This window comes from Eschrichtius robustus, chromosome 14 (genome assembly GCF_028021215.1).
Source record: "Eschrichtius robustus isolate mEscRob2 chromosome 14, mEscRob2.pri, whole genome shotgun sequence".
Lineage (NCBI taxonomy): Eukaryota > Metazoa > Chordata > Mammalia > Artiodactyla > Eschrichtiidae > Eschrichtius > Eschrichtius robustus.
The window spans coordinates 1,404,910-1,418,244 of NC_090837.1; positions in this window are offsets into that span (position 1 = coordinate 1,404,910).

A 13,335-nucleotide genomic window follows, 5' to 3' on the forward strand; every position below is an offset into this window, starting at 1 on the left:
GGCGGAGCTTTCTGTCCAGTGAAGACCACCTATGCCGCCTGAGCCCAGCACACCAGGGGGGAAGCCAGTGCCGCAGTCCGTCCCCAGACGCTCCCTGGTTTGGCATTTTCATCCCACCATCTTCACTTAAAGCCAACGCCCACATTTGAGGAGTCCCTGAACTTTCCACTTTGCTTTTATTTCTGCTTTTAGCAACTTCACCGAGTTACTATTGGCACAAGATGAAAGGCACCTACTGATCATTTTGCACATGTGTGTCTCCGTGTGAAACCGTCATCACAGTCACAGTAATGAGCATATCACCACCCCAGATCTCCTTGTTCCCTTTTGTCCCCTGCCTCCTGACCGGCAGCTAAGCCCTGCCGGCTATCACTGTAAAGAATTTCCACTTTCTAGAATTTTATATAAATGGAATCCTGCTATTTACACTCATTTTGTCCAGCTTCTTTTACCCAGAACGACTTGAGATTCATGTGGCGGCATAGAGCTTAGTTCATCCTTTTCATTGCTGAGTAGTTCCCTGTACGCATGGACCACAAATTGTTTTCCCTTCAACTGTTGATGGACATTTGAGTTACATCCAGTTTTCACTCATTACACATAAAGCTACTGTGAATATTCGTGCACATGTTTTTGCTTAGACACTTGCTTTCATTTCTCGTGGGTAAGAATCTAGGAGTGGATTGACTGGGTCGTATGTATGTGTGTGCTAACTTTTCAAGAAACTGTCATGTTATTTTCTGAAATTCTGCCCTTTCACGCTATTGCTAGTCGTGTGTGAGAGTTCTGGTTGATTCACATCCTGTGATGTGATTCGCACCCTGTCCCGTCAGTCTTCATCCATTGTAATAAGGTGAGCAGTGGTATTTTAAAATACCGTTTTGGGGTATGATTTACGTACCAAAACATGGGCTTATTTAAATGTGCAACTCAGTGGTTTTCAGTAAATTTAAAGAGTTGCACAACCATCACCATAGTGAGATTTTAGAACATCCCATCGCCCCCCAGAATATTCCGCTCAGTTCTCCCCCCAGCTTCTAGCACCCAGGAATCTACTGTCTGTGTCTGTGGATCTTCTTTCGTGACATTTCACATGAACGGAAGGGCACCTGAGGAGGACTTTCACATCTGGCTTCCTCCACTTAGCATCATGTTTTGGCGATTCACCCAAGTTGTTGCTTGCCTCAGTGCTTTGGTCTTTTATTGCCAGTTAGTATGCCAGTAAACACATAAAACACATTTTGTCTCTTTATTCACCATTTGGTGGCTATTTTAAATGTTTTGGGGTTTTGGCTATCATGTTATGCTACGAGCATTTGTGTACAAATCTTTGTATGCATGACTGCTTTCATTTATCTTGGGTAGACAGACACCTAGGAGTGGAATTGCTGGATCATATTGTAAATTTATATTCATTTAAAAAATTGACATACGATGTTGTGGTCTGAATGTTTGTGTCCCCCCAGAATCAAAGGCTGAAATCCTAGCACCCAAGTTGATGATACTTTGAGATGGAGCCTTTGAGGGGTGATTAGGTCATGAGGGTGGAGCCCTCATGAATGGCATTGGTGCCCTTAGAAAAGAGGTTCAAGAAAGCTCCCTTCCCCTTCCACCATGTGAGGACACCCTGAGAAGAGGGCTATGAACTAGCACCTGGGCTCTCAACGGACACTGGATCTGCCAGCACCTTGATATTGGACTTCCCAGCCTCCTGAATCGTGATAAATTCCTGCTGTTTATAGGCCACCCGGCCAGTTTATGGTGTTCTGTTACAGCAGCCCAAGTGAACCAAGGCAGACTATTTTCCAAAGTGGCTGTACCATTTTACCTTCCTACTAGCAATGCATGAGGATTAAAGTTATTTCATCTACTTCTCCTTTTATTCCCTCCAGTGTTACTGAGATGTAATTGACACATAACTTTGTACTAGTTTCAGGTATACAACAGAATGATCACCACAGTAAGTTTAGTTAAAATCCATCACTTTACAAATTTACAAACTGAGATGTGATGAGAACTTTTAAGATCTACTCTCTCAAACATTTTTTTAAATATCTACTCTCTAAGGAACTTTCAAACATTCAATACAGAATTGTTAACTATCACCACGCTGTGCATTACATCCCCACCACACACTTTTTGACATTTATTACTATCTTTTTTATGGTCATTCTAGTAGGTGTGAAACTGTATCACACTTGAGAACTTTATTTTTCTAATGATTAATGATATTGAGAATCTTATCCTGAACATATCTTATACGTTGTATCGTATATGACATACGATATATACACACACATATTTGTCAGTATTTTTGTTGCGTCTGTTCAAATCTTTTGCCCATATTTTATTGAATTGTTTTTAATGTTGACTTTTGAGAGTTCTTTGGATATTCTGGATACAAATATTTCGTCACTTATGTGATTTGTAAATATTTTCTCCAGTCTGTAGCTTGTCTTTTTATTCCATTAATATCATTTTTTTTTTTTTGCAGAACAAAAGGATAAGTTTTGGTAAATTTATTGTTATTTTTTAAAGGTCGTGCTTTTTGTTTTACATCTCATAACACTTTGCCTAAAGTATGGCATGAATATTTTCTCCTACATTTTCTTCTAAGAGTTTTATGGTTTTCCTTTTTTACATTTGACCAGTGCTTGGTTTGCTTTTGTGTAAGGTACAAGGCTTCCTTTGATGATTATTTTATTTTTTATGTTTTGCATATGGATGTCAATCTTTCCAACACCATTAGACAAAAAGACTATATTTACTCCACTGAATTAGTCTTTCAACTTGGTAATAAATGAGTTTCCAATATTACTGTGGGTCTATTTCTAGATTGTATTTTCTGTTCCCTTGATGTAAGTTTTTACTTTTTCATCAGTACCACACTCTCTTAGTTACTTTAACTTTATATGAATTCTTAAAATGAAGGAGGACGTTCCTCTAACTTTTTTTCTTTCTCAAAATTATTCTGGCTGTTCTACCTCATTTGCCTTTTCATATAATTTTAGAATCATCTTGTCCCTATGTACAAATAAATCTTGCTACAATTTTTGTTGTATTGCATTATACATAGAGATCATTTTGGGAAGAACTGATACTCTAACTCCTGAATCCTCAAATACATGACCACAGTATGTCTCTCCATTTACTTAGATCCTCTTTAATTTGTTGTGTCAGTGTTTTGTGTTCAGATTACAGATCCTGCAATGTGTTTTGACCGATTGTAATTGTATTTTGTGGTTAAGATTTGTACTTCTTGTACATAGAAACGTGATTCATTTTTGTCTGTTAACCTGTGTACTAAGACCATGCAAGACTCATTTATTAGTTACCAGAGGGTTTTTCCTTTTTCTTTTTCTTTTGGTAGATTTATTGAGACATTCTTCATAGAGAATCATGTTGTCTACAAATGGAGACAGTTTTATTTCTTCTGTTTCAACATATATGACTTTTATTGCTCTTTCTTGCCCAGTGCCCTCCCTAGGACGTCCAGACAGTGTTTGATAGGAGGGGTCAGAGTGGACATCTTCTCTGTGCTACAGTCTAGGGGGAATATTCAGTCTTTCACAACTAGGCATAACTTAGACGTGTGTGTGTGTGTGTGTGTGCATGTGCGTGTGTGTGTGTGTGGTGACCACTATCCAGTTAAGGAAGCGCCCTCTAATCCTTGTTTGCTGAGAGTTTTTATCATATAGATATACTGAGTTCTGTCGAATGTTCTGTGTTTTTGATATAATCATGTGTTTTTGTTTTTTTTTTCAGTCTGTTAATGTGATGCATGTTGCTGATTGATTTTTGAGTATTGAACTAGGCATATATGCCTGGATAAACTACAATTCTTTGTGTAATATTAAATTTTGTTTTTCATGATTCAATTAAAAAATATTTCAGTGATGATTTTGTGTCTGTACATAAGGGATATTGTTCCCTACTTTTCTTGTCTTGTGGTTGCATGATTCTGGTATCAGAGTAGAAATGCTGGCTTCTAAAGCCAGTTGCTGAATGTTTTCTTCTATTTCCTGGAAGGGACTGTGCACACTTGCTATTTTTCTTTAAATATTTGGTATAGTTCCTTGCCTTGAAGTCTACTTTGATAATAATATAGGTTCTTTAGGTTTCATTTGATTTATGTTCCATAGTATATCTTTTTTCATCATTTTAGCTTATCTTTCTTAGAATAATATATTTAAAGTGGGTTTCTTGCAGACAGCACATAATTTTTGTATGTGTGGGTTTTTCAAAAAAATATTCTGACAGTATTTGACTAATGGGACAGATAGTAAATAGGGTCTCCACTGCAGCTCTCTCATTCTGCATTTTAGGCACAAAAGTACCAGAGACATTATGCAGATAATGGTAACATCTGTGTTCCAGTAAAACTTTATTTACTAAAGCAGGTGCTGAACTGAATTTGGCCCAAAGGCTGTAGTGCACTGAACCCTGTTTTAGGCTATTTATATTTAACATAACTATTGATATGTCTGAATTATATCTAATCATTTATTAGTTTTTTCTCTGTTTGCTGCCTCTCTTCTTAATTCCTCTCTGTCCCTTTTCTGGCCCCTTTTATAACACACGATTTTTTTTTTTAGTGTTCTATTTCAATTTATCTATTTTTTAGTATTTTAATTATCTGTTGAATTCTTAGTATACCCCTTGCATAGTTTTGTGTGTGTGTCTGTGTGTGGTTGCTCTAGGGGTTAAAATGCACTTACTTAACTTTTCACAATCGACCTAACACTGATATTTTATGATTTCACATGGAACGTAGGAACAGTAGCTGATCTAGACCCCCTTACCTTCCCACATGATGTTACAGCTGTCCTGTGAATTACATCTACGTACCTTATAAACCCCATCAGACAGTGATACACTCACTGTCATGAGTCTCTGTTGGAAGCAGGACGTGTTGCATTAGGTGATAGGACCGGGTGTGAGCAGGCCGTTAGTGGGAGCTTCCATATCCATCTGGGTAGGAACGGGCTCTGGGTGAGCTTTGCTGTGGCCACAGGTGTCAGAGGCTACATGTTCTCCTCGTGCGTTTGTCTGGGGTCCCCTGGACTTGGGCTTCCCCACGTGCTCCTCCGCAGAGCTGCTGGGTCCTGCAGCTCTATCAGCCCTAATCACGGATGTTATGCCAGAGACCTGCTGGTGTGGTTGTAGGTTTGGGGGAGGAAACTGGTCTACAATCTTATGTTGAAATCTCTCTTTCATCACTCATCTCTGAGTCCCTGGGCCACGTCCTCCACGCATGCTCCTCCAGGGGGATGGATTCCTCTCCCCTCTCAGGTGAGGCAAAAGTTGGAGGGGCTGCAGTGGGGCAACCCTTCCTCCAGGCCAGGAGAGGCCTCAGGACTGAGCTTTGGAAAACTCCCACCCGGAGAGCAGCCCTTTGTTATGGAGAAGCCTCTGGGCACATTCACAGGGACTCCTCTTCCCTCCCTCTGCCTGAGCCACTGGGATCTTCCTGGGTCTTCCCGGGGAGAACATGGTGGGGCTCCTGGAGATAAAACCCAGGACAGCGTGGGCATCCCCCGACCCTGCGGCCACCAGGAGCTTCTCGCCCTCATGCGAGTCCTCACTCAGGCTCAGCCGTGGGTCAGTGTCACCACAGGTTTCCTGCCAGCTGCTGCCCTCACCCGCTCCTGACACAGGTGAGCAGGTCCTGGCCTGACCCTCTGCGTCCCCCGTCTCTCCAGATTTGAGGTGGTGGTCTGTCACAAGACCTCACTTCTCCAATGTCTCCAAGCAAAGTTGATTTTTAGTTTGTTCAGCTTTTCCTGGTTGTGGATGAAAGTGAAATCTCCCAAGCTCTGGAATGTCAGAGCTGAAAACAGAAGTTTCATCTTTTAAAGAACTGAAGAGAGAAAAACAGCCTATTCTGAGGACCCAGATACTTAACCTTTTCTGCTGTTCCTCCTCCCCTGTGAAGTCCTGGGTTTCCTCTGGTCTCTTTCTCAGCGGCCTGCGGAGGTGCCGCATCTTTTCTTCACAGCAGGTCTGCTGGCGACACGTCTGGTTTCCTGCTTCTGAGAAGGTCCCAGCATCACCTTTACTGAAGGGTGTATCACCGGATGTGGAACTCTGGTGGACTCCATTTCTTTGAGCCCCGGAACCACTGAGTGTTCTGCTATCGTCTAATTTCATGTCTTCTCATGAGAACTGTGAGGACATTCCACACAATGACACACATGCAGGGAAACAGTGCGTGGAATGTCCTCACGGTTATTTCAAGGTTATTCTTTGTGTTTGCTTCTCAGCAGTTTGATTCTGATATGTGTACACATGACTCTCTCTGCATTTATCCTGTTTGGGGTTCACTTGGTTGTTTGAATACGTAACTTTGTGTTTTCGCAAATTGGGACGTGTTAGCAATTATTTCCTTCACCACACTCTTCCTCTATTTCTGGAATTCTGGTGACATGAATGCTGGGCTTTCGTTTGTTTGTATTTGTATTGTCCCACAGGTCTCTGAGTCTCTGTTCAGGTCTTTCAGTATTATTCTCCTAGTTTCTCAGAATGGATAATTTTTATTAATCTGTTATCAAGGCACTGACATATTCCTTTGTAAACTCCATTCTGCTTCTGAGACCAGACAGTATTTTGTCTTTTGGTTATTGTATTTTTCAGCTCTAAATTTTCATTTGTTCCTTTTTTATCTTCTATTTCTTATCTGAATCTCTTTCTTTCCATTTGTTTAAAGAGTGCTCATGTTTCTTCTTGGAGCATAGTTATAACAGTTGTTTTAAAGGTTTGTCCATTAATTCCAACATCTGTGTCACCTGGAGTTGGTGTCTCTTATTTGGAATTCCCTCTTGCAAGATACTGAGATGGTTCTGGTTCTTTTTTTTTTTTTTAAATACTTATTTGTTTATTTATTTATTTATTTATTATTCATTTAGGCTGTGCCGGGTCTTAGTTGCGGCATTCGGGATCTTAGTTGCGGCATGCATGCGGGATCTAGTTCCCTGACCAGGTATTGAACCTGGGCTCCCTACATTGGGAGCACAGAGACTTACCCACTGGACCACCAGAGAAGTCCCGGCTCTGGTTCCCTGATGGCATATAATTTCAGATTGTATCCTGAACAGTTTAAATATTACATTATATGACTCTGGATCTTGCTTAATTTCTAAGGGGAAGGCTTGTGTTAGCGGACAGTTGACCTGGTTAGGCACATGCAGCGAGTCCCTGCCTTCGTTGCATGGGCTGTGGTTCAGTTTCCGTTCCAAAGCCTTGGAAGTGCTATGTGTGTCTGTCCCTCGTGTGCTCTAACCATCGGTCAGCCTGGGACCTGGGCACCGGTCTACCCTGGGCACAGTCTTCAAAGCCTTGGTGTGCTGATGAGTAACAGAGCCCATAGGCATGGGTCAGGGTGAGCTCAGTAGTAGTTCAGAAACGCCCTTGTAGTTAGTGCCCTTTCTTGGTCTCCGTCTCCTCTGCCATCTCCCTGACACGTTACGGCTTTCAGGATCCCCCTTTCGTGTTCCTCCCCCCGCCCCACAGCATTCCAGCTAAGGAACCTGGTGTTTTAGTTTCCCTTTCTGTGTGCACAGTGCATACCCACTGCCGGGGCTCGTGTTCAGGGCAAACTGCAACCCAGGACACTCATTACATCTCCGTGCATGATACCGAAGCCTCCGGAATCCTGAGGGACCAAAAGAGGAAACCATCCAGTGAACTTCAGGACAGCGTCAATGGAACACTCTGCAGAATAAGATGGTCATGCAGATCTGCATTATTTATGCGCAGTGGTCTCTGTAGTATGGTGAGTGATGGCGGTAGGTGATGAAATGGCATTTCTAATATGGTCCCACTTAGGTATCAATGAGGTTAAACATATTACGTGCATTGTATGTGTGCCTTATTTTAGACAAAGTTCTAAAAAATGGAAAAGATACAGCATTAAGGTTATCGGTGATTTTCCTGATGATAGAATGTGGATGACTGTACTTTCTTTCTTTGACGCCCTGTGTCTTCTGATCGCCTCTCCCCGCCATCAACGTGCATCACTTACACAACTAAACAAATGGGAAGCTTTTAAAACTTGGCTTTGTTTGCCGGCACCTTCCTCCCTGGGCACGTCTGGGTGAGAATGGCCCTGAATATCTCATCTTGTGAAACGCACGTGCATTATCTCTCACTGGCAGAGCAGAGATCACAAAAATTCAATCAGAACAGCAGGTAGACTGGACACAGACATCCAAGTACAAGGTGAATCTCGGAATGCATCAGTAGTCTTATCCGTGCGTGAGCTTTATAGTGTCTCGTGTTTTCTTCCATGGAGTAAAATGATCTACGAGTGAATAATTCCCAGCTAATTTATCCTTGCCTTCAGAATACATGAGTTCCCCTTTTTAATTAATGATTTCATCCCAGGAGAGTTATGTTTTAAAATGTCTGCCTTGGGCGAATATTAAAACAGCTGGGCTCCTGCTGACCGATGGAGGGGTGGGGAAGAGCAGAGGGGTGTGCTGGGGGTGCATGGATGTCGGGCGGGGCACAGACCCAAAGACCCCCTCCCCTCTCCCATCCGCAGAGCAGCCTACGTGGCTTGTCCACCTAGCTTGTCCCTGAGCCACAGGTGATACGACAGGGCCCAGCAAGTGACAGCTGCATGGGGTTAAAGAGAGATCTAGACAGAGTTCATGAAATCTAATTTAATGACTTATTCTCATCATTCAAGGGGAAACTCCAGGTTTAGGCAAGGCTTGGAGGAAAGTCTTTTTCATGATGACTTAAGTAAACCGCTTGTATTTCTCCATTATTAACCTTCCCTCTGGGTATCTGTGCTCCTGTTCATAAGGGCATGTCCGGAAGCGCTCTTTGCTGCTGCCAGGTAGGGCACTGCCCCCCACTTTCCCTCGTCCCGGATCACCAGCCCAGGCCAGCTGACGCTGGGGCGTGTGGCTCTGCTCTCTGCAATTTTGTGAGATCACAGTCTTCTCTTTGTACCCTGAGCCCCCTTCACCCTGCCCATGTCCTCTTGTTGTTGGAGAGATGGAACTTAAAGCAAACGCTGGGATCTTCCTGCCAAAGCACAGTGAGAAGACACAAGCAACCAAAAACGTGTGCCCATCATATTGTAACTGGGTGACAGCTGTTAAAATGAGTGAGATTTCCCATAAAGGATGTAATTACATTTTCATTGTGTTAAATAAAGGAAGAAAAGTAATACCAGCTCACGATCATTGCCTTTAATCTCCAGCAATCTCATTTACCTCTGAAATTGTTAGGGAATATCAGGCCAGGCAGCTGCTGGCACCGTGACTCCCGTGTAGGGGGCAGAAAATCCACCCCTGGGGGTGGGTGGGTGAGAAGCGTGCTCACCGGCTTTGGAGCAGGGCTGAGGGACGGCACCTTGGGGTCTCAGTCCGCACCCTCCACCAGCCTCTGTCCAAACCCCACAGTGTGAGCGGGGCGCTGGCCTGGGATGGTTACGTAATCCAGCACCAACTTCCAAAGGTGTGTTAAAGAGAAAAAGCTGAAATCTCACAGAGGAGAGAATTTCAGATTCGTGGAGCCTGGCCTTGATCCAGCCTGGACAAGGAAGGGAAGGAAGGCGTGGGCATGTCTGAAGCTTGAGTTAGGATGTGGAGTAAATCAGGAGCCTGTGGGAGGGGGCGATTCCTGACTCAACGTGTGAGGCCTGGGCCTTCCTTTGCAGAGACATTAACAGATCCCAGGTCCCCTCAGGAATCTCAACCAGGGGCGTGACGGAGCCCGACAGCAAGCAGGGCAGCGGAGGCCTCCTGAGAAGACCCCTGCCAGAAAACCCAGCCGCCCCGCTGTGGCCCACGTACACGGGGGTCCACGTGGGCAGCATCGAGTTCTAATTACAAATCGTTAGAGAAGATTACACGGGACTTTAACGGGATAATTCAAGCAGTAAGAGTAAAAGGGGGTTGTTTGTCCTAATAGTGCTAGGGGGAAGAGCACATGTCATTAACTCTCTTAGAATGTCTCACCCCCAGGGGCAGGCAGAGCACCAGAAATCAGGGGGATACTTTATCAGATGAAACCCCCGTATCCTCATCTATGATGGTCTCAGGATCCCCCAGACAGACTCTCACTCACACCTCAGACCCGCAAAGTTCACAATCAGCTACAGACAGCTTCTGCAGAGTGGATAAAATGTCATATTTTAATGACATAATTACCTGTCTTGATTATGCAATTAGTAAAAACACCATAATTATACACTTAGAACCTGAAATCATTTATTACAGAGGCCCCGTTTTGTCATTTGAACAATAATTTGTCATGGTGAACCTGGTAAAGTCCTACACAATCTGCGGAGAAGGCAGTTTTAAAGGGATGAAGACGGATGCCCTCAGCAAACTGGGTACCAACAATTTCTTCAGTCATCAAAAAGAAGTTCGGAGCCCTGGTGAGAGCTGCAAGTTATAAAAGCCAACAAATTAAATAAATAGAAAGTAGTTTTGAAATACAGCTCTACACACTGCTAATTTGTTACTGAGTGTTTCAAAATCACTTAGTCTGTAAGAGATTGTAAAAGCCTCAGGGGTTCTTCAAAGGCAAGGGTTGCGATTTTTTTCTAAATATTTAGAAACAGGTGTGAGTGTGAGTGTGCATGTGTGTGTATAACTCTTATGGTTAAAGGTACTTTACATGAAGGTCGTATCCACGACTACATCATTTAATAGTCATCTCTGGGGAGCTTGGGTGTGTATTTGAAAACGTCCCTCTAGAAGGAAGCTCCACGTTGGGAGCAGGTTTGAAACCCTTACCGTCCAGCTCCATGAGTTGGGGCACTGGGGAATCAGGGGTGACGAATAATAAAATGAATGGTACATCCCTTGGCTTCCCTGGTGGTGCAGTGGTTAAGAATCCACCTGCCATTGCAGGGGACACGGGTTCGAGCCCTGGTCCGGGAAGATCCCACATGCTGTGGAGCAACTAAGCCTGTGCTCCACAACTACTGAGCCTGCGCTCTAGAGCCCATGAGCCACAACTACTGAAGCCCACACGCCTAGAGCCCGTGCTCCACAACAAGAGAAGCCACCACAATGAGAAGCCCGTGCATCGCAACGAAGAGTAGCCCCCGCTCACCGCAACTAGAGAAAGCCCACGCGCAGCAACGAAGACCCAATGCAGCCAAAAATAAATAAATTAATTAATTAATTTTTTTTTTTTTTAAAGAAAAAAGAAAGGTAGATTCCTCTTGTTGAGGAAAGTCTGGAGAGAGGAGGAAGCAGCCGGATGGGGATGGAGTAGGACCCTGCCTGGGAGATCTGATGCCTCTGGGTCAGGGTCTCGCAGAATTCGCCAACCTGATCCCACCTTGTTCTGGGGAGGAGCTCTCTCTCCTCAGCCCCAACTGGCAGGTCAGTGCCTACTCAGTCCTCCTACCGACCACCCCCCCCACCTAGAGGGTCACACCTCCCCCACCCCAGACATCTCTATGTGATGGAGGACCTGACTCAAGGCTGTCAAGGGCTCTCCTGCTTGGGGACGCTGGGGAGGCCAGCTGCTCTGGGGTGTCACCATGCTCTCACTGTTGCTGTGCATTCCCCAATCTCTGTTTCCAGAAAAGACAGGGACTTCTTGTGCTTGGTGATTGAGATGCCTGCTCCATCCTGTTTTAGAGAAGGTCTGTCCTCATTCCCCAGAGCTGGTTCTCCAGTGGATTCCCGTTCACACACACAGTCACTGTGAAGGAGAGAGAAGATCCTGACTGCAGCACCAGAGTGCCTGGATCCAGCCACACCTGAAGGCAATACCCTGTACTTTTCAGTGAAGTGGGCCAATAACTGCCCCCCTTTTTTAAATGTTTTATTTATTTTATTTATTTATTTTTGGCTGTGTTGGGTCTTCGTTGCTGTGCGTGGGCTTTCTTCTAGTTGCAGCGAGTGGGGGCTACTCTTCATTGCGGTGCACGGGCTTCTCATTGCAGTGGCTTTTCTTATTGTGGAGCATGGGCTGTAGGCACATGGACTTCAGTAGTTGCGGCACGCAGGCTCAGTAGTTGTGGCACATGGGCTTAGTTGCTCTGCGGCATGTGGACTTTTCCTGGACCAAGGACCAAACCCGTGTCCCTTGCATTGGCAGGTAGATTCCTAACCACTGTGCCACCAGGGAAGCCCCTCCCCCTTTTTTAAGCCAATTAGAAATTGGTTCTGTCACTGACAAAGTTGTAGTTGATAACCCATCTCTGTCCCTCCCACCCCCACTTCATTCTTCTGAGCCCGAGAAAAATTGGGAGAGAGAAATAAGTGGGCTGTGGAGAGGCAGGTTCTGAGCACCAAGGTCACCATAGCCCCTTCCCACCACATCAATGGACCGATAACTTTGGAAACACCATTTGCACCAAAACCTTTATAGCGTCCTTCTGCCCACTGTGCCCACAACCTGGAGACCCTTCCGCAGAACTGCTCCACCCTAAAGAGCCCCCGGTCGTCACCTCACGCATCTCTGAGGGCTTTCCTGACTGCACCCTTCCTGGGCTCCCTCCCCAGCCCCCGTCCACCTGCCATCTGTGCTCAGCCCAACTTCACATCTCTCTGATACTGGAACCACCCTCCTCCCCAGCTGCGCTTGGTCCCCTGAGGGCAGGAGCTCCCTTACCTGTTCCTGGCTTCTTGGCTCCTAGCAGAGCCCTGGGGTCCCTGATAAATGCTCATCGGCAATAACCATTCACCCACTGCCACAAATGCACAGGCAACTGCAGAATTACAGAGGGTGTGTGGGCAAGAGAGAGATTGGGAATCCCTGCTCTCGTCCTTGTGGTTTGGAATGCATTGCTACAGGGTTCTAATTAGGCTTATACTGCAAGCAAAGCCACACTTCAAAAAAAATAATAAGTCTACTACAGGAATAAATAGACAGTTTTTCATGTAAAGTTTCCACCCTGTGCTTTCCTGGCAGGATTCCGAAGGCTTTTAGAGCTTGTTATCCTAACTGGAGAAGCCACAGAAAGGAGAGCTAGAGGGGAGTGATGGTTTCCTGTACGTCACTCCTGACATTCTGGGTCTCTGAGCATCCCAGCCTGGCTGCAGGGGAAGAGGGTGGGAGGGGACCTGGCTCAGGGAGGCTCCTGGGGGCTGGGGCAGCTGCAGTGACCTGGTGGGAGCAGCGTAGGGTGGGGGACAGACCTACAGACCCTCCTGCCCCCCATCCTGAGACACCATGCAGCAGGACTCGCTCGGGGCAGTGCCACCACCTGCCCCTCCCTGCACAGGATGGAAGGCAGACTCGGCCGACCCTGGGCCCATGCCAGGACCTTCTAGAATGTTCTGTCCTCTGTGTCTTTAGTCATGACAGCCAGACACACACCAGAAGAAAATCACCAAGGAAAGGCAGCAGCACCAA